The sequence below is a fragment of the Triturus cristatus genome, chromosome 3_2, assembly GCF_964204655.1.
Source record: "Triturus cristatus chromosome 3_2, aTriCri1.1, whole genome shotgun sequence".
In the NCBI taxonomy this organism is placed as follows: Eukaryota; Metazoa; Chordata; class Amphibia; order Caudata; family Salamandridae; genus Triturus; species Triturus cristatus.
The window spans coordinates 1,082,356,463-1,082,382,920 of NC_140584.1; the positions used below are offsets into that span (position 1 = coordinate 1,082,356,463).

At 47.0% G+C, this 26,458-nt stretch overlaps 1 protein-coding gene across 5 annotated transcripts in view; it reads left to right on the forward strand.

Moving 5' to 3' along the window:
• Positions 1 to 260: 260 nt before the first annotated feature.
• MRPS17 (mitochondrial ribosomal protein S17) overlaps positions 261 to 26,458 on the forward strand; it is a 34,744-nt gene continuing 8,546 nt past the window's right edge. For 2 of the 5 annotated variants that reach the window (XR_014980068.1, XM_085649822.1), the window contains exon 1: positions 262 to 390. The gene's annotated coding sequence lies outside the window, so the exon portion shown is untranslated. Of the gene's footprint in view, positions 397 to 26,458 lie in introns of all 5 variants that reach the window. The other 3 variants (XM_085649823.1, XR_014980069.1, XM_085649824.1) reach the window with 3 other exon arrangements.

Genomic DNA, 26,458 nt, shown 5'->3' on the forward strand with positions numbered 1-26,458 from the left:
CGAGACTGGCTAACACTTCAAGGTCCAGTTAACAGTCCGATTCGTGAGAGACGCACAGTCCCAAACATCCCAGCCAAGACAACCTGCAGGTGACTACATAAATGGAAGGAACGGAACGGTGTGTACGATTTACATACCGCAGAAGCACGAGCAAATATCACAGCCAATGAATATTTCGGTGTTATGCGCAGCGCACTAGGATTGGCTGTGTTACAACCAAGGCTCCAATCACAAGCCCTTTTACACTTACCAGCCCCTCCCACTTCCAAGACTTCCTATGGAATATGTGCAGCCATATGAATGGCTGTCGGACGACCCGGAAATACTGCATCATTTTCAATAGTTCAATGACGGACACTAGATGTTAGCCTAAGCCTGGCTTCACGAAAGGTCAGTGTAAGTAGCACAACTATTGTCATTTTAGTACCACTTAACCAGCGTTGCCGAAGCGACTTTGTAGTCTTTATGCTTTCTAAATTGCCAGACAAATAGTTAAAGAATATAAATAAAACAAAACAAAACGCAATAGGATGTGGCATGATCAAGCATCAGCCCAGACCATGCTGCATGCTGGTGACCTAGTGGAGACTGGTACTGCCCCTCCAAAAGCACCAACCAAGAAGCGCCTGTTGCTCTCTTGCTCAAAAGGTGCCCTGCCCATTGTCCGCAGTACATTTGAATTGTTGCTATTTTCTGTAGAATGTTGAAGTGCCGTTTTTGCATGATGTTGAATTTGAATGATCAGTACATTTGAATTGTGGCTATTTTCTGTAGAATGTTGAAGTGCCGTTTGTGCATGATTTTGAATTTTCGTGAGGCGATTTTACTAGGAGCACACTGGCGCCGCTGGTCAAACTCAAAGGTGTATAGATATGTAAATATTGAATTGATAATGTTGAACGTTGCTCTGCGCTCTCTAAAATGTACAATCGAAGCTTAGGCATCTACCTTTCCAGTGTGTGCGATTTATGTGAAGACGTTTAACTTTCCTTATGCAGACATTGCCAACACACGAGAAGCTACACAAAACAACTAACCGAAATTAGACAAGAGGATCGATATTGTTACACCCAGATATTTCCTAAACGCAGCCACGGACAAACCACGGTTAGCAAATCAGAGTGACCGTAAACGCCAAATACAAAGTCTTACCGTTCCCATTCTGACTCCTATATGATGGATACCTCTTGGTTGTTACGAGCCAGGATCTGCATGTAAGGGGACTCCTGATGTCCGCGTTATTTGCCCAAATGCCTGCTGTTAGAAGGTGGTTCTGACACTCTGGGTCGTCCGGATTTTTCGCTTTTTGAGCACTTATTTGCTGAGTTTTTACTGGGGGAGAGCCTCATAAGTTGGGACTCACCCACAGTGAACTCGAGATGAAAGAGACTGTATGTGGATTTTACTGGTGTCCCCCTTGCTTGACTAAGCCGCTGCGCAGCAACTGGAGTAAGGGGCACTGGGCTGGTTACATGCAGCCACGTGTACATGCGTGTGCACACGTGTAGGGGCTGCGCTGGGGAGATTCCTGGCGTGCGCAGCCAAGGAGCAGGTGCAGATAGACTGGTGTAGCAGTACTTATGCAGAATTGGGTGGTGACATGGAATATGCTTTATACACTGGGAAGAAACGTGCCAGGGAAAGTCAGTGTGTTTTACTGTTTTCACTTCATTATTCTACTATGGGGATGTGGAGCCCATGGGCTAGTGACACTTTCCTAAGGCCTACAAATTCCAGACACGCACTAAAGTCCACTGTAACTTGTGTGAGAAGAAGTATTCCGCAGAGTCCAAAGTCATATTTGTACTGCTTTTGGGTCATCCAGAAATGTTATGTTTCTCTGAGTCAGCTCATAACCAGGGCCTGGCTGGGGGCTAACCCTGCCAGGCTGATTTAATGACCTTCCTCTCCAAGCCGTGGCCTCAGAGGCCCAGCACCACAAGCATTCCAAGGGTGAGGGCCTCCACTCCAAGAAGAGAAGATGGGTGGAGCTACAGGTTCATCCATCAGTAGCTGACACCTGACACCTGGTGCCAGGCACCAGGCCGCTCTGGAGGGAAGGCAGCGAGGGGGAAGGGGCTTTCAGAGACTATGTGGCAGGAGACCCTGGACGACGCCATCTTGAAGCAACCCAGAGGCCTGGGCAGGAAGGAGGGAGCAGGGCAGAGAAGTGATGTGTCGCTGTTTGATAGGACAAACAGAGACTTCCTGCCAGCCCCCTCCCCATACTTTAAAAAGTGTTTGCACAGGAAGAGAAGCTCTCTCTGGGGTGTGGTCTGCTGAGGCAGAGGGTGCTGGAGCCTAGCGCAATGGGCAGTTGGAAGGAGGAATCCCCTGACTGTCCCAGCATTCTGAACGGCGCCAGGAGAAGAGACCAGGACCAGTGTGCAGAAGCAGGGGCCTCTGCGCAGGAAGAAGAGAGGCCCAGGAGGAGAGCCGTCGCGCACCCTGCGAAGGTGCCCCCGTGGGGGGCCAGGAGCCCACCCTGGCCCCCGAAGAATCCAGAGAGGGGAGCGCTATCTCTCCCCCCTCGAAGATGTATGGGGTCCCGGGACCCCATGTCCGGGCCCCGTGGAGGAGGAGGAGGCCGGGGGAGTGCAGCGGTACTCCCCCGAGGACTGACTGAGCCGGTACGAGTCTTCGTGTCTGCCTGCTGGAGCGGGCAGACCAGAAATATGGTGCCGGCTCCCGCGGCAGCACGCGAGGGTGCTGGCCGTGTGGGGAGCCGGCGGGGGTGGGCTCCCCGGGCTGCCCTCCAACGCGGAGGCATGTGGGGTCCCAGGTGTGACCAGGACCCCGAAAACAGAAAGATGAGTTGCAAGGGGCCCAGGTGGGACCTGCAGAGCGGCCGGGGGTGGGCTCCCTGAGCAGCATCCACTTACCTGGGGGTACGGGTGGGACTGGGCCCCCCACTGTGGACTGAATGAGGCACGAAGTGCCAGAAAGAAGGGGGCGCGGCTCTCTCCAGAGCAGTGGGGGAGCCGCTGCTCTACTATGCAAGAGTTCCCATAATGCCTTGCAGGCCAGGACTGGCCTGCAAGGGCACACAGCGTTTTTATTTGCTTGTGGTGGCCCGGGAGAACGGTGTCACCACCACATGGGTGCAGGGGGGGCTGTAGGAGCAACGCAGTCTCCCCCAGCACAACGCAAAGAAGTCCCTCCCTAAGTCTCATGGGGACTAAGAAAAATTACCCCTCAAGGACTCATCAAGGAGTCATCTGCATCCCCATGGTTGGAATTTTTGTTCTACAGCTGGGGGTGATTTAGGGACTGCCTCAAGGCGTGAAATGCTTAGTTGGGGATGTCTGGAGAAGGGCATCCCCTGGAGGTGAAGAGGTGTAATTGCACCTGAAGTGCACTTACTAATGTTATTTCTCTCAGAGGGACTGAAGGTCACGTGTGTAATGTGAAGTACCTGTGCAAGGTGATTTCATAAGCAAAGTGGGGTTATGTTGCCAAACATTCCTACTAGGTTGTCTGGCTGTATAAGCTTAATCATGTGATTTCATCTGTGATGCCCTTAGGGGCTGTAATTGCAATGCATTCTATTGATCCACAAATATGATGAGTACTGTCATTCTGAAGTGATGCTTAAACATGTATTCTTGGAGGCGTGGCCAAGATGGTGGCCGAGTAGGACGAGTCTACTCGCCGCTCCTTCCTGCAACCCGGGTCCGGCCTACATAGCTTTGCCCCAAGTGACCCTAGATATGATAACGGACGCCCCTCGGGTCTGGAACTTGCCCTGGCACCTCTGACCTGTGTTGGTGCTGCGGAGCTCCGACGTAGCCGACATCGGAGCCCGACCACGTGATGGCGATCACGGCTGCGTCCTGCCTGACGAGCCGCTGTAACAGCGAGAATCCAGGGTGCTGTGAAGTCTGGGCCTGAAAACGGTGAAGTGGGAAGAGCGGCCCCCATAGATATGGGAGACTGCACGGCTCTACCGATCGCACCCAGCTGAGTGAGAATCGACGGCGGTGGCCTGACTTCCCGTGCCTCGATCAACACGGACCCGAGGTGAGCTGCATTGCGAGTGCCCCGGCTGTTGGCACGGCTGCCTGCGGCTCCCCCCGCACCTGTACTGACATCGCTGGGTGGTTGCAGGGCCCTGGGCGGCCACCTCCAGAGACGTTTGGTGCCGGCGTGGAGTCTGCTGTGCTTGGGGACAGACTGGGAGCAGTGAGAGCGGGGCCTAACGGTTCCCGGAAGGTGGTGGTAGACGGCCTCACCGCAGCGCTTATCCCAGAGGGAGCGGATCGGAGCCCTAGCGACTGCGGCATTGTGAGTGCCCGTTCAGGTGCGATAGATAGGGTGCCTCCCCCCCCATATCAACACGGCCACTGGGTCACCGCGATTCTTGGCGGTTGGCCTAGCCAGGTGAGACACTTCAGGGAATTGCACTTGCTGGGCCCCAGCTCTCTCTCCCTCCCCTGAGGGGTCGACAGCGCAGAGTCCTGCCTCACAACTTGAACACAGGGAGCAGACATTGGCCGAGGTGAGCCCCCTGCTACAGCAAGCGCAACCCGATCCCCCGGAGCACAACACCCCGTCACCGCCAGACAGACCCAGGTGTTGGTGGGGTTCCCTTGCGAATTGGGAGCTGCAACCCACCCTGCGGTGCACGCTGGCTGGCCGCCACGCGACATCCCTGCACACGAGCAGCCCCCTGCCCATAGGAGGGTGAGGTGACCGACTCAGATGGCCGCAGTCAGGGCCTGTAAGGACCGGTCTGTTAGAGACCTCTTACTCAAGGCGGGGGCAGGTGGAGCAGAGACGATGCCGCACTCGGGTGGGGCAGCCGACCGGAAGGGTCCGGAAGAACCCGAGGGGCCTTTCACATGCAGCGTCCTGGAGTCCCTCTTCGCAGACCTCACGAGAGAGTTCCATACGATGAAGAAAGACCTCACAGCTGAAATCCGAGAGATGCGCAAGGATATAGATTCCGTGGGGGAGCGAGTGGACGACCTGGAAAACCAAACGGCCGCCAGGGACGAAGAGGTATCCCAGCTCCAACAGGAGGTCCTCCGACTACGAGATCAGCACCTGGACCTCCAATCGCAAGCAGAGGACCTAGAGAACCATTCCTGCCGCAACAACATAAGAATTCGGGCGGTACCTCAGGGGGCGGAAGATCAGGACATTGAGGCCTTTGTCGTGGACTTGTTTTGTCATATTCTGGGAGGTTCCCCGGACCAGGAGATTCGACTCGACTGGACGCACCGAGTGGGACTTAGGAGATCACCAGCGGCTCCCCCGCCTGATATCCTGACGTGTGTCCACAACTTCAAGCTCAAAGAATGCATTCTCCGTGAGGCACGTGCCAATCATCCTATTGATTTCCGCTCTTGCAGGCCTCTTCTCTTCTAGGACTTGTCAGCTTCCACACTACAGAAGTGACGTGACTTCTGCCCCGTCACTGAATTTCTCCGCTCCAAAGATGACTCTTACTCCTGGGGACACCCATTTAGTCTTATCTTTAAATGGGAAGGCAGGCTTTGCCAGATACGCTCTTTTGATGAGGCGTCCTCTCTTCTTCGGCTTCCACTGGCGGATCCTGCCAGGCCAGAGAAACCCACCACCTCCGGACGTCGGGCTGACAACAACCGCTGGCACCGAGTTGGAGCCTCACCGCTGGACTCACGCCCAGATCCAGATGTTATTGCCAAGGAACGCTCGGCAGACCTCCAGTCCTTGTCTGACGACTCCACCACCACAGTATGATTTCCATCTTTGAAGGTGCCAATTTTCGCTTTCCTAATGAGCTTTGCCGGCTGTCATAGGCCGGGTCCGGTGTGAGAGGGGGCGGTGGTAGTTCCTGCCATCCATCCCACTCCTCACCGCAGGCAGAATGCCTGGGACATTTGTGGACTGCACATTTAAATGTTTTTTCTTCTGTGTCTTTTGTTTGGGGTTTTCTCCTCCTCATCCGACTCCCACTAAGTGTTTGTTATCTGTTACGTCGTCATGCACCCTACCTTCATGGGATCAGCGATGTAACTTATAGTACGCTTAAGATCCTAATCTTATGTCTTCTGCGGTTCATATTGTGTCACTGAATGTGAAGGGGCTGAATAACCCCACAAAATGGCGAGCCCTCCTGTCCTACCTCGAACGCTCAGACGCACACATTTGCTTACTTCAGGAGGCGCATTTGCTCTCTACCGATACTTACCGGCTGAGGTCCAAGGCATTTCCCCACCAGATGTTTTCCTCCGCTACTTCCAAAACTGCAGGAGTCGTTATTTTGTTTTTTTCCAGGCTTCCCGGACACATTGGCAATAAACAGGCCGAAATTAAATGTCGGCTCTTAGCGTGCACATGCACCCTCGACACGCACACGTTTTCGCCTCAGTATACATTCCCAATAGTGGGCAGGAGGTTTTTATTAAAACTGTTATACAGGAGCTTACAAGCCTGCCGGACACAACGATAGTTCTTGTGGGAGACCTTAACTTCGTGTTGGATGGAGATATGGACCGCTCTGGGCAACGATGGGGACAATCGGGGTCTCTTTCTAACACTGGGAAGCGTTTATTGACATAGGCCGGACTGGCAGCCATTTGGAGGCTCAGACATGTCAACTTCCAGGCATACACGTTTTACTCACATCCCAACAAAAAGTACGCCAGAATTGACTATGTTTTTTTACTTCCGGCCCCTTGACGCAACAGGTGCGTGAGGTAGAGATTCTCCTCTGCCCCCTGTCTGACCACCCTGCGCCGTGGCTCTCTCTGACCCTGCCCCCGCGGCGTACCACCTGTCGTTTCTGGCGTCTCCGTGAGACCATGCTCCAACGCCCCTCAGTGTTGCAACAGATTCAAAAGTGTATGACTGACTATCTAGCTACAATCGATAAGCCTGACATCTCCACGACGATTCTATGGGAGGCGATGAAGGCGGTAGTCCGTGTAGACTTCATAGGCATAGCGTCGGCCGACAACAAGGATAGACGGGAGAAACGGGAACGCCTGATGTACTAGGTTACTGAGCTGGAGCGCACCCACCAAAGAACTGGAGCCCCTAGAGTTTGGAAGCTCCTAAAGGCGGCCTGTGCACAGTTAGCGGGGTTGAACGTCGACCGGGCTGAATACGCGGCTTTGCACCTTAAGCATGCATTTTACGTGGGGGAGATCGATGCGGTCGCCTTCTTGCAATACGTCTACGGGCGCAAATACAAGCTCACAGAGTTGTAGAGGTGAGGGACCCCAGGGAAGAGAGTGTGGGGAAGACACGGGGATTGTGGAAGCATTTAGGCACTTCTACGAAACGTTATGTACAGCTCAGGCTCTGCCTGAGACCGAACCGGCCCGCTACCGCTAAGTTGCTTCCAGCCCAGGCCGCCGACCTAGAGGCCCCCATTTGGCTGGAGGAGGTCATTTCGGCAATTTTCCGCCTGAAACTCAACAAATTGCCTGGCCCAGACTGGTTCACTTCCGGGTTTTATAAAAAGTTTTGTGGGACGTTGGCTCCGCTTTTAGTACGTGTTTTTAATTCGATCGGGTCGTCATCGTCCTCTACATTCCCCCCTTCTATGTTAGAGGCCTTAATAACAGTAATTCCTAAGCCGGGTAAAGATGAGCGCCTACCGCCCCATATCCCTTCTTAATGTGGATCTAAAGATCTTCGCTGGAATTCTGTCATCTAGACTTTCCCGCCACCTACCTGATCTGATAAACCCGGACCAATCAGGCTTTGTCCCCGGGTGCCAGTGCTCCGACAATACCAAATGGTTTTTCCACTTGCTGGACCGATCGAAACGTTTCTCGACGGAGTGCATGATCTTCTCGGTTGACGCCGAAAAGGCGTTTGACCGGGTCCACTGGCCGTACCTCCGGGCAACACTGGTCCATTTCGGCCTCCCAGACCGCTTTATTGATTGGATCTTCCAGAGTTATGCGAACCCTACGGCTACGGTGCGGGTGAACGGTGTGGCGTCAGCGGCCTTCTCTATTCGTAGGGGGACTAGACAGGAGTACCCGCTGTCACCGCTTCTTTTCGTTCTCTATATGGAGCCTTTGGCTCAAAGGCTCCGAGATGATCCAGCCATTAAAGGTGCGCGCTTTGGAGGTTCGGAGCACAAACTTTGCTTGTATGCCGATGACGTGGTTGCGACGTTCGAGCACCCTCGGGAATCCTTGCTAGCATTTTTAGACTAACTGGCCTGGTTTGCGCTTGCCTCGGGCTTCCAGATCAATGTGCACAAGTCACAAGCTCCTAATTTATCATTAGAGCCCGAAACATTGGACCTCCTACAGCGCACCTTCCAGATGCAGTGCGTCCACAACTCTAATACTTATCTAGGCCTCCAAGTGGCCCCTACTATGTCTGCCACCAGGCAGTCGAACTACACGGCGCTCCTGAAACTGGTTCGGAAATCCCATCGAAAGTTGAGGCCCCACTCCCTCTCCTTGCTGGGTTGGATCGCAGCGGTGAAGATGGTGCTGTTGCCCCAGATTCTTTACCTATTCCACACCCTCCCGCAGATGCCACTGTCGGGGTCATGCGGGCCTTACAGAGGGATATTGAATGCTTTATCTGGCGAGACCAGAGACCTCGGCTGCGCCGCGACTTTGCGTATAGAGACCCAGTTGACGGAGGACTGGGTATCCCTGACCTCTTTGCGTACTGGCAGGCAGCTCGGATGTGAGCACTAGTGGAGTGGTCACGCCCCGAATCCGGGAAACACTGGTTGTTTATGGACAGGTCCCTCGCAGCACAGCCCCTGTGGGGAGTTCCCTTCCTCTCACGCACAGGACGCCCTCGCAACCTTTACCTCTCGGAGGTAAGTCGACCCATACTGTTAGCCTGAGTTAAGACTGCCACTGCTAGGGGGCTCACGACATTCCCGTCCCCTATCACACCCATTGTACAGAATCCAGACTTCTCCCCCCGGACTGGACGTCCGGGAATTTCATCATTGGACGACTGAAGCTTGCCGCTCCATAGGACATCTCTTTGACCTTTCGGGGCCACGCTCTTTCACTGAGTGCCGTACTGATCATGGACTTCCCGAAACGGAGCGTTACCGATATTTACAGATCAGACATTGTATACTTCACGGAGGGGTGAGGGAGGGTGCGGAGAGGCTGCTCACATCATTTGAGAAATGGTTACTGACCCGACATAGCGACGCACAACTGACATCTGACTTGTATAAATTCACTCGAGGCACCCCAGTTACTGAGAAGTCCACCGGCCATTTGCGTTGGGATGGAGAGTTGTGCAGGGAACTCATATCAAAGGAGTAGAAGGATATCTTTTATCGGGCCAGCCATATGGCACGTAATGTAGCATCTATTGAAACAGCCTCTAAGTTGGCCACCTATTGGTATTTAACCCCTGTGAGACTTCACAGGGGTAACACTTCACGTAGGCCGCTGTGCTGGCGATCCTGCGGGTCGCCGGGCACCCTTACTCACCTACTGTGGGACTGCCTGACCTGGGGACATATTGGCAACAAATCTTGGATGAAGTCGACTCTCACTTTGATACCCAGATCCCTAGATTTCCAGTGTACACCCTCCTGGGTCTCCCAAACGCCATTTCCTTCCCTCTTACGTCCAGGAGAGGCAAACAGCACTAGCCCGGGGTGCGGTAGTCCAAAATGTTTTGATGCACTGGGGTACCAAGACGGTCCCTACACGCCTAGGCTGGCTTCATAGACTATGATCCATCTTAGGGATGGAGAAGATCTGTCTCCTTGACCAATTCAGGGAAGGGAGGGGTGGTTTAATTTCCCTTTCTTTATTTGTTTATGCCTGATATGCCTGACAGTGATATGCCGGCTTGCAAGCCGAAGACTGTTGAGCACACTGGCTCGTTCAACTTTTTCTTGTGTAAAATCAATAAAGAAGTTTACAAAACATGTATTCTTGCTGCTGCGCTTAGGTGAAGAACCCAGACTGTTAGCCCTTAAGATGTAGAGGTGTATACTTCATGGTCATTAGGAAATGCGAAGTCAGGGTTGTGTGTCACCAGGACAGGTGTGCTTGTTTTAAAAGCTTGTTGAGGAAATGGGGTGGGTCGCCACTGGGATGGTGCCAGTGCGCAGGGCCCTCGCTCCAGGTTATGTTCAACTACCTGCATTAGGGGGCAAGATGATGTGCATGCATGGGAGTGGTGGTACTAGAACCCACCCCCCTGCGGGAGGGGTGGAGATGTTATGCAATGCCACAAAGTAATTCTAACAGCTTATGTATATTTGTAAATTAGTGCATAGTATTGAGTAATGTGTGTGTTTAGTAAATGTACTCTTTTATAAAGCAAAGTACAGACTGGACAATCAATTATTGAGTGTCACTTCTGCGCACCGGTAATGGCGATTACTAGCCCACACCACCTCACTTGAGTAAGCCAGACTGCTCTGCAACGCTACCCTCTGAGAGTCAGGCGCTACAATTGGGTGTTTGGTTCCCAGTGAAGGACAAATGTAGTCATGTTATTTGTGCAGGCCTCACAGATACTGCCTCGTTTTCCAACACCTGCACATACTAAGCACCTGTTATATATAAGTAAGTTGCACATTATGCAAAAGGTGATAGCATGTGTTTATTACGCAATATATACGATAACGTGAGGTCTTGCAACTTACACGCCCTCAAGGAACAATGGGATTCCTTCACTGCGTGCTGTAGTAGCAAACCTAGCAGTTCACATGTTCACCCTGTCGGGAAAATATCCTTTAAGTAGTGCAAATCATTTAATCACCACATCTGCAACAAAAGGGAGTACAAAAAGGTTTATTGTACATGCCAGGCTAGTTCAGCTGGGAGAGTGATATTCTATGAGAGAAGCACAAGTCAGTCTCAATTTACATACACTTCATGTCTACTCTTATAATACTACTTTTGGCCTAAATCCAGATTTAATACAAAGTTCACAATCGAAAAAGCTTCCTGCTTTTCCGTTATGTCCCACCCAGATGTATTTTAAGAACAGCTCTTTCCTGTGTTCGTGACTTTTCACGCCAAACTTATAGACTACAATGGAAACATTCTTGCTGCTCTGAATTTCCTGTTAAATATTCCAAACAGGACGTTTCTCAGCACAAATACAATGGGAAGGAAAAAACACTTAAACCCAACCGCATTTAGACCTTTTTTTGAAAGCAGGCTGCAGGTTATATCCAGATACAATTGTGCAACTTAACATGCACGTTTAAACAGCATTATATTGTTTTTCTGTCTTAACATAATATTTCACAGTTTGTGGGCAAGTGACAGGTAAAACAGAATAATTTGGGCCAAAATCTAAATTAGGGTTTTGATTCCTTTCATTCTCCTCTCTAGTCGATTCTTCAACTACTTCCTCTCTACCCCTGTGCATTTCTTTCAATTCTGTTTTTTGCATCTCTTTATTTCATATATTAGGGAACATACCTCCCACTTTAGCAGTAACCCTCTTGCCACATGCTAAGATAACCTGAAATACTGGGCACATCAATAGCAACAGAACTATTACAGGCAACAAGGTGTTCGACAACCCCGACATCCAGGACGGCACCCAATCAAAACAGCCAGTGAACCACTCATCTGGAGCAACCCCTTCTTTCATCATCTGTGTATGCAAATTATGCAAAGTCAATATGGCCTGTGTTAACTTTCCTTCATCTTCATCATTCGCCGGTATGAAAGTACAGCATACTGAATTAAGTTTTTTACATACTCCTCCTTCGAATGCTGTCATTAAGTCCAAAATATATCTGTTTTCCATCACCATAAGTCTGATTGAACGCAGCTCTTCTTAAATTGCATTAAAGCCATCTTCAGTAGCATTTATGGCTTTCATTAACTCCCACCGGGTGATCTGAACCCAGCGAGCAGTTGCTTTTGCTTGAAACATAGTATCAGACTCCCCAAAAATGTTTGGGAGTCATTGAACAACCTATACTCTTTAGGCACACACTGAAGTTCCAAAGTACTTAGCCATCCTTTTTCTTCTGTGATGATGCAGCAAAGATGATGCTTTATTCGTGGAATGCAAATCTTTTATTTCTTTTGCTGGTATTACCATAGATGGGGTATGCAAAGTCACCAGAGAGCAGATTCCGCTCCAGTCAGGGGGTAATTGAGTGTATATTAGAGATCCACTCTGCCAGAAAAAATCCATAAGGCTGGAGGTCCCGCCCTGCATATCGGCAGTGTAAATAGTTGAGCTGCAATTGAGATTCCCTCCCACTTTAATAATACCATGTCCCTGAAAGCAAAGAGAAAATCTCATTAGTTTCACAGCCAGTTTTGGATAACGTTTAGTTCCAGTCCATGTATATCGCTGTATGTTTTCATCCCATACTTGCTGAAATGATGCTTTTATATCATCAAATCTCAAATGATTTATTTTTTGTTTCAGTGCCATTCCGAAAAGATATGGCCCTACATGAAAACCTAGCTCCAGTAAACCATTTATTACTGGCAAATACTGAAGCTTCAATACTTAATACTGGCCTGGCTGCGCAATCTGGGGGCAGTGATTTGGTAGAATAATTATTACAGGTGGATGGTGGATTAGATCTCCCTAGAATACCTTGTTCCAATACTGCTTCCTCCCAACTTGCATAACTATATTTGTGCCCTGCTCTCTTCATTTTGGATATCTCTTTCATTATCTCTGTTTTATCTGTCTAAATTTGCAAAATTTCAGGGGTTGTATCAAATCTGGTTGTATTAACTCTGGCAGTCATACCACATTTTCCTCTGGTATTCTTAGCAGATGTATCCCACATTTCACTTGCCCTGGTATTTCACATGTCCTGGACCCATCAGAGGAAAACCGTATTGTCATTTTTAATTTAGACATGATATCCCTTCCTAATAAATATGCTGGTGAATTTGGAAAATAAAAGAGACGCTCCTGCGTTCGCACTCCTGCCACCTCTATGGGCACATGTGTTGTGTATGGAATGGAATGCACTGTACTTCACCAGAGAAGCCCTGCGTATCCATGGTGGCAGAGGACAATGGAACATTTCCTTCTGAGAGGCAAGATTTTGTTGCCCCTGTATCAACCAAAAAAAGCATACCCCCTTCCCATTATAATCATTTCTACCATTGGATCTTCCTCTGGGTCTAGAGTCCTAGGATTCCCTGGTGCGTCCCATCAGGCTGTATTATTAAAGGGGTTTCTGCCATGAACAGTCACTCCCCCTTGTCCTTGACTCCCTGTGCTCACCAGTAGTCTGCACCTGATGCCGGCCTCCTGTCTGCACAACAGGTGCTGGTGCCCATTGAACAGGTACATTAGTAAATTGCTGTTGTGGCATATAAATCTGTGGTAGTGGAGTTATTTGTTGTTGTTGAGGATAGGGGGCATACAGCTATGGACCATATTGAGGCGCTGGCCCCGACGTGTTCACATTTAGTCTTCCCCTTCCTCTCCCCATTCCTATCACTTTCTGCACTTCATCACTCTTCTTAAAGTGGCATTCAGCAATAAAATGTCCAATGATACAGCAGTATTGGCATTTAAAATGTCTTCTTCCTTGCATCTGTCTCCCCTCTCTTTGACCCCTTCCTTGCACCCTGTTTGCAACAGGAACCTGCACAGTCATTTCTTTTTCGGTCTTTTCCTTCTCATTTTTCTGTATTTTTTTTTTATCACCAGCTTGGCTTGGACTCTGTCACTTTGGTCTTTATTTCTCATCTTCTTCCTTTTCTCTACAAAAATGTATAATATGTGCTTGTATTTCTGCCCAGGGTTTTACATCTAAAGGCACAACCTGATGTAAATGGTCTTGTATGTCTCCTGGTAACCCCTGTTTTAAAACATTGTAGAATAATCTACAACTACCTCCCATGTCTACAGGTCCTACATCTGCTTCCCACTTTTTCTTCATCATTGTTATGTAGTCTGCACAGGACTGTCCTGGAGACATAGTTTGTGTTATCAATGCCCCAATATCTGGTCGGTCTGGGTACCTATTCCTTAATTCAGTCCACACCCTAGAGCGCACTACTTCAAAAGCAGACCCATCACGTTTTCCTTTAGTAATATTTACTCCTTGTATCCCTGCACTTCTCATTATACTGTCCACCTCATTCCCTACTGTGGAGCTCAACAGGCTCTTTACATCCCCAAGAGCTAAAGGTATCTCAGCTGTTGCATTTTCAAATGCTTTTATCCATTTCCCTGCTGCTTCATGTCATGGAGGCAGGCCTTTTTATTTAGATTTTCTTTATCCATGTTTTGCCATGGAACATGGACAGGCTGTGCTCCCTGTGTCTTATACACCAGTGGCATCTACATTACAGCAGTATTCCTGCCACCAAGTCCCTCATAAGGTGTCTCAGACCTTAAAATATATTTCTTCCACACACACAGACTTTGTTGCATGTAATCGTAATCCCATTCTGGGCCCCCATAACCTTGAAAAATACATAAATCAGCCATATTTATCAATTCAGGTTCAAAGATTCCTGCTCTTGGCCACACTTTCATCTGTGGCATCATACCTGCTGTCCATCCTGCAAGGTTATTAGTAAATGGGACAACATTATACCAACTATTTTCTCCCTTTGCTACTATTTCATTGGGTTTCAAGTCACTGTTTCCTTTCCTTTCTTTTCCCTGGATAAAACGTGTCATTCCCTGCATATTTTGTACATGAAGGAATCTTACTTCAGCCGGAGGGGAACTTTGTCCTAACTCTATCATACCCTCTGCCTGAAATGGACGCCCAGACCTTGTTGTACTACTGGGAAACACCTGCTCTCCTCTTTTTTGTTCTCTAAAGGCACTTTGTTCCTCTAATCTTCTTCGGTTTATTTCAGCGTTTCTGTTCTCAGCCTCTTGCCACAATTCCATGCGTTCCCAGTCAAGAACCCTTTTAATTTCACTCTCCACTGAGTTTATTTCTTCCTCATCTATCTTATCCTTTCCGGTCGTATTCTTGAATTCTAGATCATATCCTATGTCCCTTACTACTGGCTTTTCATCTGGTTTAAATGATATGGAATTGCATATATTTGTACAGTCATCAGCAATAAGGCGTAATCTCATTATTAAGTATTCTGTATTCCCTTTACACTGGTGGTCATGTCACAATAACCCCTATCCTCTTCCTGATGTATTTTTGATTGTGCCCCTAAATCAAACTTCACATGTGGGGTGCTAGTATAGTATTCTGTTCCCTCACTTGAGTTTTGCGGAATCTTGCTAGCCCATTCTAATATGTCTTTTGACTTTTGTTCCAGCAATTTTCCATTACCGTCTTGTCTTAATTTTACTGAAATGTCTCCTGTTAAGGACACTGTTCCCTCATATACTTTTTCAGGTTTAAGAAAATCCTTCTTTATTGTTTGATTAAGATCAACCTCTCCCCCCCCCCCATTCTTAATAAGTCATCAACCTGTGGTGTAACTTTGTTTATATCAGTCAGGGGTATTAATATCGGCTCTTTATAGCCTAAAGCTGGAACATCAGTGTCCACTGAGTCTTTTGAGGTAGTGGATTCCTTATCTTCCACTGACAATGATGTATACATACCCTGACGGCATAAGGGCCCTTAAATTATCTCAGAATATGTCAGGGTGGTGCTGTGGCTTCTACATGGGAATCCTGACTGAATATCTTCCACATGTCCAATGATGCTAATCTTTTTCTTCTCTTATCTCCTTTATATGCTCCTAAGATATATGATATTACATGGGCTATCACTGTTTTATCAAAATAGCCATCTGGTGGCCATGGAACCAGGGAAGTCTTTGTGCCTTCTGCCCATTCCTGACAATGTCTTTTTATTCTATCAGAGTCTCCTGGAAATGTGGAAATCATATGGACTAAAGGAGTCCCTTTCTCTCCCTGCCTACCCTGGGAATATTTCTTAAAGAAAGGCATGACCTCACAATTTTCCTTTTAATCTACCAAAAACATTTACTATTCTTAAAGGCTCCTGCCCTAATGGGGTTAAAACAAAAAAAAAACAGTTGGTACCTCTCATAATGCAAGAGAACTCATAATCTATTACACATGATATAACATCTACATTATAATATATATTTTGTTTAGAAAAACAACTCCTATAACATATTAATGCGAAATGTCAAATTTTTCTCTTTCTCTGACGTTTTCCTAATTCAAACTGTCAGGATAAACTTTTTATATAATTCCTATTTCTCTAATAATTCCCCAAGGGAAAGAAAAACAGTCTGCCAAGTTTAACAAAATAAACATCTATTTCCCTGACGATTCCTAAACAAAAGGTCTGTCGGGATCAACAAAACGCATTTAATTCTCTCTTCCTCTCTGATGATTCCTAAACAAAGGTCTGCGAGGATTAACAAAACACACATCTCCGTTTGTGAGAGTTGTGGATCAATACACAAGGTTTCGACGTTCGCCCTTTTTCCTACCTTATCTGGCTGCTGCAGACGACCCCAGACCAGTACCCCTGTCGTCCAAAAAACAGATCTTTCGTCTCAACGGGTGTCTGTCATCCTCCTCAAATTGTTTATGACTAAATTAGTTGTCCGAAGGGGAACCTCCCCAGCGGCAGGCCGCAGCAAAGGGGTTCTCCTGGCTGGCTCTGCCACGATGTCGGGGAAAAAATCCTTTAAGCAGTGCAAATCATTTAATCACCACATCTGCAACAAAAGACAACACAAAAAGGTTTATGGTACATGCCAGGCTAGTTCAGCTGGGAGAGTGATGTGCTGTGAGAGAAGCACATGTCAGTCTCAACTTACATACACTTTGAGTCTACTCTTATAATACTAATTTTGGATTAGATCCATATTTAATACAATGTTCACAATAGAAAAAGCTTCCTGCTTTTCCGTTATGTCCCACCTATATTACATACATTTATTTCAAGAACAGCACTTTCCTGTGTTCGTGACTTCTCAAGCCAAACTTACAGACTACAATGGTAACATTCTTGCTGCTCTGAATTTCCTGTTAAATATTCCAGACGGGACGTTTCTCAGCCCGAATACAATGGGAAGGAAAAAACTCTTAAACCAGACCGCATTTAGACCTTTTTTTGAAAGCAGGCTGTAGGTTATTTCCAGATACAATTGTGCAATTTAACATGCACGTTTAAACAGCATTATATTGTTTTTCTGTCTTTACATAATATTTCACAGTTTGTGGGCAAGTGACAGGTAAAACACAATAATTGGGGCCAAAATCTTAATTAGGGGGTTGATTCCTTTCAACCCTATGCAATTCCTTTTTGAAATTGACAGTGCACATCACTCACCCAGGACATGCTGCACAGGCTTTATGGAAAACGATGTGGTCCCATGCAAAATATGTTGCGTGAATCCTCACATCTCTGCTGCTCACTGTATAACTGACCAACCATGAAATGAACTATGTGGTCCTATGCAAAATATGTGTGTGAATCCTCACATCTCTGCTGCTCACTGTATCACTGACCAACCATGAAAGGAAATGAAAGATTTGTATAGCGCTACATATACCCGAAGGTGTCTAGGCGCTCACTCGGCTTACAAGATGATATATATTATAGTGGAGGCTCCGTTAAAAAAAAGCTTACTGGTAGTATAGGAAAAGCTTTTTCCTCCCCGTTTTACTTTCTGTACCTTGGTGATGATCATAATACTGCAGTCTGAAGACCTAAGTGGTCTGGCTGGGATATAAGATTAAAACAATTGTGACAATTGCCACGGACCAGGGCCATGCCTTGATTTAAAGGCTATACATAGTGCTTTAAATTGAATACATTTGTTTACCAGTGCAACTGTGTAAGAGCCCTGGAGACCGAATCATACTGAGTGAGCCCAAACAGGACTCTCGCCACAGCATTCTGAACCATCTGAAGTTTGTGGATGCTGCGCTTACTCACATTGGTAAATAAGACATTACAATAATCCAGCCTGAATGCAATCAAAGCTGTGACCACTGTTTTTCTTAGATCAAAAGGAATAAAAGGAAGTACATTTTTCATTAATTTAAGGATAAAAAAAACATGCCGATGTGGTGTGATTGATCTGAGTTTCGCATGACAACGTGGTGTAAAAAAAAATATATAACTTTTTTCACTTTATTAGCGGGTTTAGGAAGAGGACTCATGTGCTCATGTGGTCGGACCACCAACTATCTGACCAAGTTAGGGACGGAGTTCCAAAAAAGTATTACTTCTGTTTTTGATGCATTTAATTTTAAACAATTGTCTTGCATCCACTTTCCTATGTGGCCCATACATTCTTGAAAGCGAGACGCAGTATCAGTGGAAGTGCTGTTGATTGACACAATGATCTGCATGTCATCCACATAAGACACCAAAGTGAAGCCAAAGATTTTAATTAACTTGGCCAGAGGGGTGACGTACATATTAAAAAGGGTGTGACTCAACGATGAACCCTGCAGAACTCCACATGGAAGTGAAAAAGCCGTGGAGACAAATTTGTGAGCCACCATTTGAGATCTATCTGACCGAAACGAGCTAAGCAGGTGGAGTGTTTTATCCCTGATCCCAAGGCAGCCGAGAGATAGGTCTATAGTTTAAGGGGTCATTGGGATCCAGATTGGTCATTGGGATCCAGATTGGATTCCTTCAGAAGTGGTAGCATGGAAGCTTTCTTCCATTCAGTGGGTAAACACCCTGAGGAGATCATATGATTAAAAATAGGCTCAAGTTTGTCTCGGACAGGCGGAACGTCACAGCACTTACGACGTTCCAATACTATACAGTCAGACATGCGCTCCGCAATATGTTGGGAGATGTACTGACTAAACCGCCTAAGGTTGCCCCCTCCCTCCCTCCTTCCTGTTGCATGTAGAGTCCCCTCAGAAGTTTGTCTCTCATATCTATATTCTAGCCCAAGACTATCGGAAAAATCACTTCACTAAAGCCAGGCTGGACTGGCAAACCGATCTAGAAACCGTATTAGACGACGATACATGGCGTTATTGTTGTGAGGCTACGCGGCATGTCTCTCTGAACTGACGACACCGTCTTACACATTTCAAATTTATCAACAGAGTATATTACACCCTGATCCGCTTACACAAATACGGCCTCCGGGACATGGCGAGATGTGAAAGGTGTGGTATAGATCCCGCAGGGTTTATCCACATGGCCTGGCTGTGTCCTGACGTAGGCAACTATTGGATAGCCATTTTCCGGAAACTTAGCGATATCACAGGATAGTCTTTGAACCGGGACCCATCGTTGGCTCTGCCAGGCTTCTCAAAATATATACGCAAAGACATTAGGCGCTTGGTAGGGATGGGACTATTAATAGCAAAACGTGTGGTTGCAATGCATTGGGCCAGAGGCCCTCCCCCCACCTCAGCGCAATGGTCTAAAGACATGTTCTATTGTAACACGCAATCCGAACTATATAGTGAACTACTCCCTGTAAGGAACAGGTGAGCACCTTATTGAGATCTTCCGTCTTTACCTTGTTCCATGGTCGAAAGGTGATGGCTTTGTTTAAAGATCTAGTGGGCACTTTAAGCGGCTAGGTGATTTCAAACATAATTGCGTTATGATCTGACCAGATTAGAGGTCCATACTAGGTTGAGATGATCCGAAAGTGCCCAGCAGAATGTGTGGACCCTTTGACCAGTTGACTAAGTCCTGCGCTGGTCATTTGATCACGGAGGACTTCAGTTTCCCTATCCACAGTATTTTCCAAATGGATATTGAAATCTCCCAATATGGAGAAATTTGACTCGCCTGGCTTGTGCTCCAGGAATTGACCTATTAAGTCTAAAAAAGTTGTTTTAGTTCTTGGAGGCGGGTACAGTGATGTTACATAAAAGGTAGTTTGGCTATCGAGTCCGATTTTAAAGACTGCTGCCTCACACTCTGTTATCTAAGATTGGTTTAAACCATAGTTTAAAACCATTTCTGCATATTAAAGCTATGCCGCCTCCCCTTTTCCCCACTCTGTCTTTTCTGTGGATTTTAAAACCTTTAGGGAGAGCCTCTAGGAGATCAGGTTCGGAAGCCCAAGTTTCTGTGACAAAGGGCAAATTAATTTGATGCACATGCATGAAGTCGCGGAAAACCAATGCATTTTTGGCAAGAGATCTTGCATTGAGGAGAGTACAGAGAACTTTTGTCTCTCTCTGTTCATAGGTTGACTTAATAAAATTCCAGCGTCTTGATTGTGGCAGAGGGAGAAGGTGGAACGTATTTTCAATCAATCAATCAGGGAAATTGTAAGCGCGCTACACATCCGTGAGGGTCTCGAGGCGCTGAGGAGGGGGGGGCAAGGGGTTCAGCAGATCTGTTAGCCAAAAGAGACAGGTCTTGAGGGTCAGGGAGGGCGTCCGACTGATGTCTGCTGGTATCTCGTTCCAGGTCTTGGCTGCAATGTGAGAGAAGCATCTTCCGCCTGCTCTGGCTCTGTAGATGCTTGTGGTTTCGGCCAGTGCGAGTTTAGAAGATGGGAGGTTTCTTTTGGGTACGTGGAAGTTGATTCTATTGTTGAGGTATTTGTAGGCATGCGTGAGGATTTTGAAGGTGACTCTTTTCTCCACGGGGAGCCAGTCCAGTCTTCGTAGGTGTTGGCTGATGTGTTCGTGCTGGGGGATGCTGAGGATGAGTCTGGTGGCGGTGTTCTGTATTGTCTGGAGTTTGCGGAGTAGGGACTTGTTGATGCCGGCATAGAGTGTGTTTCCATAGTCCAGTCTGCTGGTGATGAGTGCATGGGTGACTGTCTTCCTTGGCTCGGGGGGATCCATTTGAAGGTTTGCGGAGGGTGTTGAAGCAGCTGGAGGTGACGGCGTTGACCTGTTAGTTCATGGTGAGTGATGAGTCGAGTACGATGCCGAGGTTTTTGGTGTGGTCTGAGGGGTTAGGTGGGTTTCCGAGGGCAGTCAGCCACCAGGTGTTGTCCCATGCTGAAGGGGTGGTTCCAAGAATGAGGACTTCTGTCTTCTCGGCGTTGAGCATCTGGCAGCTGTTGGTCATCCAGACTGCAGCGTCTTGCATTCCTTTCTGGAACTTGAGTTTGGCGGTGGTGGGGTCATTGGTGAGGGAGAGGATGAGCTGGGTGTTGTCAGCGTAAGATATGCTGTTGAGGCCGTGTTGTCGGATGATGTCTGCAACGGGGGCATGTAGATGTTGAAGAGGGTCGGGCTCAGAGATGACCCCTGTGGGACTGCGCAGGTGATTTTCGTGGGATCGGAGAGGAAGGGTGGCAGTCTGATCCTTTGGCTTCTTCCGGTGAGGAATGATCGGATCCAGTCCAGGGTGTTCCTTGTATGCCTGCATTGTATAGTCTGGCGACTAGTGTGCGGTGGGAGACGGTGTTGAAGGCTGCTGATAGGTCGAGTAGGATGAGGGCTGTGGAGTGGGTTTGGTCCAGGAGGGTGTGGATGTCATCTGTGGCGGCGAGTAGGGCGGTCTCTGTGCTGTTGTTGCTTCAGAATCCGGATGGGGACGGGTCGAGGACAGCGTTCTCTTCGATGAATCGTGTCAGTTGCCTGTTGACTGTTTTCTCTGCAACTTTGGCTACGAAGGGGAGGAGCGAGATGGGCAGATATTCTTGAGGTCTGTGGGGTCAGCTGTGGGCTCCTTGAGCAGGGGTCTGACTTCTGCGCGCTTCCAGTCGTGTGGGAAGGAGCCTGTTTTGAAGGTGTTGTTGATGGTGCGTAGTAGTTTGGGTGCACTGGCGACAGCGGCTCTGTGGTAGATGTGAGAAGGGCAGGGGTTGGTGGGGGCCCTCGAGTGGATGCCTTTCATGGTCAAGGCGGTGTCTTCAGCCGTGATCGGAGTCCAGTTTGAGATGGTGGGCTGGCTGGTGTCTCTGGGCGGCGGGGGCCGATTGTGGCGTCTGGTGGATGGTCGACGAAGTTGTCATAGAGGTTTTTGATCTTGAGGTGGAAGTAGGTTCCAAGCTAGTCCCAGAGGTCTTGGGACGGGTTGATGTCTGTAGATTCGCTGCATGGGTTGTTGAATTCCTGAATGACACTGAAGAGTTCCTTGAAGTTGGTGGAGTTGGCGAGGATTTTGTTGTGGATGAAGTTCCTCTTGGTGGTTCTGATTTGGTTGTGGTAGTCCGTCGGTTGTCTTGGTGCTTCTCCAGTTCTTCTCCAGGCGTCTGCAGGTGCGCCTGGCTTCTTGGAGATCAGTGGTGAACCAGGCGGCTTTCCTTTTGACAGTGAGAGCAACGTTTTGTGTCCGAGCTCAGCTGGAGAGCAAAACAGGCTCCGGGGCAGGATTTACCTTTAGGCCCAAGTTTCAGCAATGCTTCTCTCTAGTAGAGGCATCCAATCCTGCTGGGATCATCTGGGTTGAAACCGACATAGTGCTGGCGCTGTGCACAGTCCGGGCGCAGACGGGCTTGCCTTTAGTGTGCCTTTGGCGCACCCGCTGCACGGATGCGCTAGAGATCCTGCTTTGTAGTCCAGCATCTGGGGGTGAGATTGAGGGCATGAGGGGGCGTGGCCACAGGCAAGAAGCGCGAGGGCTTACGAGGAGAAAAGGGAGGATAAAATAAATGGAAAAATGGGGGTCCAGCTACCCAAGGCTGCGCGAGCAAGCTCCCTTGTGGATCGCAGCTTCTGTTAACAAAATAGAGTTAAAAGAACAGGGAGAACAGGAAAAACATAAAATGAATAAAATCTGCCATAACAGAATGGCGGTAGAAACCGGAGCCAGGCACCTCCAGGGCAGCTAATGCCTACAAGGAAAACAAATATAAAACCAGTTTTTCCGGTGCTGATAATGCACTGAGATGAGTAATCTTAAAATGGTCAACCACTCACAGATGGAGGGCAAAAAACGGGAGCCAGCCACCTCCCATGCACGCTAGTGCTACAAGGAAAGAAACAGACTGACAAGTAATAGAGGTGTCCACGTGGTTATTGATTGCTAACCATAGGCATTCCACCACTTTAAAAATCAACAGTTTCACTGGCATCTAACCTGTGGCTTGCTATCGGGGTCACAGGCCTTTAGTTTTTATGACCTTGGTTCTTTGGCCATAAAAGGCTTGTATGTTTTATGGATTATGCTTATTTTCTAGTCCGGGGAGGACCTGGCCTGGCGATTCTGGCTGGACTGTACATATGGGGAGCAGGGTCAAATCACTGATTTGCTTATGGCTGGGTCCAAACTGGAGTGATATGAGGGCCCAAAAAAAACTTGATGGATTTAACCCAGATCTGTCACTGGGGCGAATGTTTGACAGTGTTCATCATTCTGTCCATAATCATTTTGTGTTGCTATATGTGCAATTACATCACATTAATGCACTGTTTTGCATTCCATATTGCTGGTCTGCAGTCTCACTAATTAAAATGTGTCAAGTCACTTTCCAGGAAAGTATCACATACCTCTGTAACCTCAGCAGAGCAGGAGGCCTCCATCCCTTCAGATTGCCCTATTCATCAGATAATCCATAAAACACAAGCAGGGGCAGCAGGCCAAAGAAACAGGGTAATAAAAACTGAAGGCCTGTAACCAAGATAGCAAGCCATAGGTTAGTCGCCATTGAAACTGTTGTTTTATAAAGGGGTGGCATGCTTATGGTTGGTCAGTTATAGCATGAACCGCAGAGATGTGAGGATTCACACAACATATTTTGATTTGTCCACGGTCATACCTCCCTTATCTTAAATTCCATTATCAAATTGCAAATATAGGATGTTTGGGTGTACCACGGTATTAACTTGATTCCTTGGCTTCGGCTTCAAGTGAATAAGTGAGATCTCCATTCCAAATATCAGTGGAAGAGATCTAGGCAGTTATAGTTATAGCTGCCTATGTGCATATGTAGTGTTTTATTAACATGCATTTATGTAAGTTGCTGTTCTGGCATTAATAGATGGCGCCTGATGGTGGAGGTTTGTACAGTGTATTATACTATAAAGGAAATGGAGAGCCAGTGAGACTCCACTCACAGAACTACCTATAAGGCTGCACTCAGACTCTATCACTTGCAAATAAGAGACGCCAAGAAAAGGGCTAGGTCCAACAATTAGTATTATTTTTAACTGCGTTTTATCAATACACATTAAACTATTGTACGCCTTAGACGTTTGAAGGCTAGCAATATAATCATAATACTTATTGGGCAGTATATTTTCCATGTGCTTAATATATGTGGGGAATTCCCTTCTAGAAATCAATAACTATTTCAGAATTCAATTGTACTTCAAATATACCTTCATGTCACTGCAGTACCTTGTTTATCATTTTGTAAGCCTGTTTTTGCACAGGGCAAGGTATATGTGTATGTGGTTGTATGTGATTTCATAGAAAAACGTTTCATGGAATACCATTACTGATAAACCATTTCATCAAAACTGTTTAATGGAAATTTTTCAGAATGAATGGCATTTGCCTTTTTGTAGAAACCAATTCATAGAAAGTCTTTTTGGTAGAAATTGGCTTTTGAATGTTTATTTATTATGTGTAAATGCAATGGTTGCAGATCTTAATTTCAGAAACATTTTTGTTGGTGATATTTATTTCAGTACTTTTCTTCAGGGGACAATATTTCACATTTATATTATCAACATTGTCAGATAATTACTTGGGATGCTTTTAATTCTCTGACCCATCACCACTTGTAAACAACATCCATAGCTGACCCCTCACAACCCCTAAACACCATCGATCCCTGCGGTCTAAAATCCCCCACCATACCTAAACAACACTCATCACTCACTCACAACCCCTAACCATTCCTAAGCCCTACAACCCCTTTCTATGCCTGAACACCACTCTTCCCACACCCCTTAAAACACCAAAACTATACCCTTCCTTGAACTCTAAAAAAAACACACACAAAAACCTCACCGCCCTTAAACAGCAGCCATCCATGACCCATTACAACTAGTCATCATCAACTACTCATCGCTGAACCCTAAAAACCCCTTTCTACATCTAAACACCCATCCCTGAATCCTTTTAACCACCCCAGCCTCTATTCATAATTGAACCTCAAAAGCCCATACAGCCCTAAACTCCGCCCATCCATGAACCCTAAAACCTCTTGACACCCATACACCCCACTCGTCCCTGAAAACTAAAAACACCTCACACCTAAACACCAGTCATCCGTGAACCCTAAAAAGCCTTCACCGCCCCTGCACTTCACCCATCTGTGAACCCTAAAAATTCCATTATATGCCCTTAGGCCAATTATTTCTGATCTCAAAGAACCACCTCTTCACCCTAAACTTGAACCATCCCTGAGCCCAAAAACCCCACAGTAGTCCTAGACTCTGCCCAAGTTTAATGTAATTTTGGACTTGCTATAAAATTATCTTTCTTTTAAAATGCAGTGTTTCCTTAAAATTGTCTTTACTTAAAATTTGGTTTCCTCCAATGTGGGTTCTATGTTTTTGTTTTTTTGTGAATTATGTTCCTTGCACAGCATCTGGCATGGTGCTGTTAGTCTCTATTTGGTTGTTGACGTGACAAATGATTGGATGCTTTTTTGTGTGTTGTCATCATAGCTGCAGTTAGGAGATGAAGGTGCAGCTACCATTGAAGACTTGGAATAGTATGGCTTGGTAATCGCTCAAACAGATACATTAATAGAATTAGTGTACTGATTCATGTGTTTGTGAGAAAGTGGATTATCATTGGGATGGATGGTAGTCCACAGCAAGTAATAATGTCTCTATTCTTGTTAGGTCCAGTAAAGGTTTCAGTAATTTCAACCTGAGCTCAGCCCCTGGTAGCTATGGCACAGAGCAGATAGACTAACCTGGAAAAATTTGTAAAGCATTTAAAAGTAGCAAAATGGTTAAAAAGTTAAAAACACAATAACATTCCTACTCCAGTTTATAACCAGCATTAGAAATGTAATAGGTCTCGCATTTTTTTGAGTTAGAGCTATTGGCATAGCCCAACAGCTACAGGTCAGAAATTGCCACTTTGCAGGTGCTGAACAGAGCATTGCTCAATGAAACAGCCTGAAAGCCTAAAACGATGTTAATAGCCTACAAAATAAAAAGGCAGATCAGGATGACCAGGAGGAACCGGGGACGTATTGGGATGGTCAACGCAAGCAAATAATGAGTAATCACCAGGGCGTGACCCAAGCACACAAAGGCGAGAGAATTAGACGCAATACATCAGTAAAAACCCTGTATTTCTAAATGGCACAACAACGAACAAATGGCAATTCATGGGCTTGCCAAAAGCCGAAAGAGGAGATAACAGGTCTTGCAGACAGTGCATGCGTGCTGCCTAGGCTAGACCTAAAAATAGAGAATAATTTAATGAACAAAATTAAACCAAAGTGACAAAATACAATAAGGGGAACCTGAGATATGGATTTTTAAAGTTTTAAATAAAAATAGCACCAAAAGCATTACCACGATCACAAATCTGGTTGCTCTTGACCGGTACCTAGCCGCGATTTAAGGCTGACCACGATGGAGCGTGGGTTTGATACAGAGACCAGCTTTGTCCTGGTCGCAAGATGTACCTTCTAACTAGCGCCAGGACACCCCTGGGTATTTGTCGCGCTCTACAAATGTCTACAAATGTCATTAACATAACATAACATAACTAAGCCTC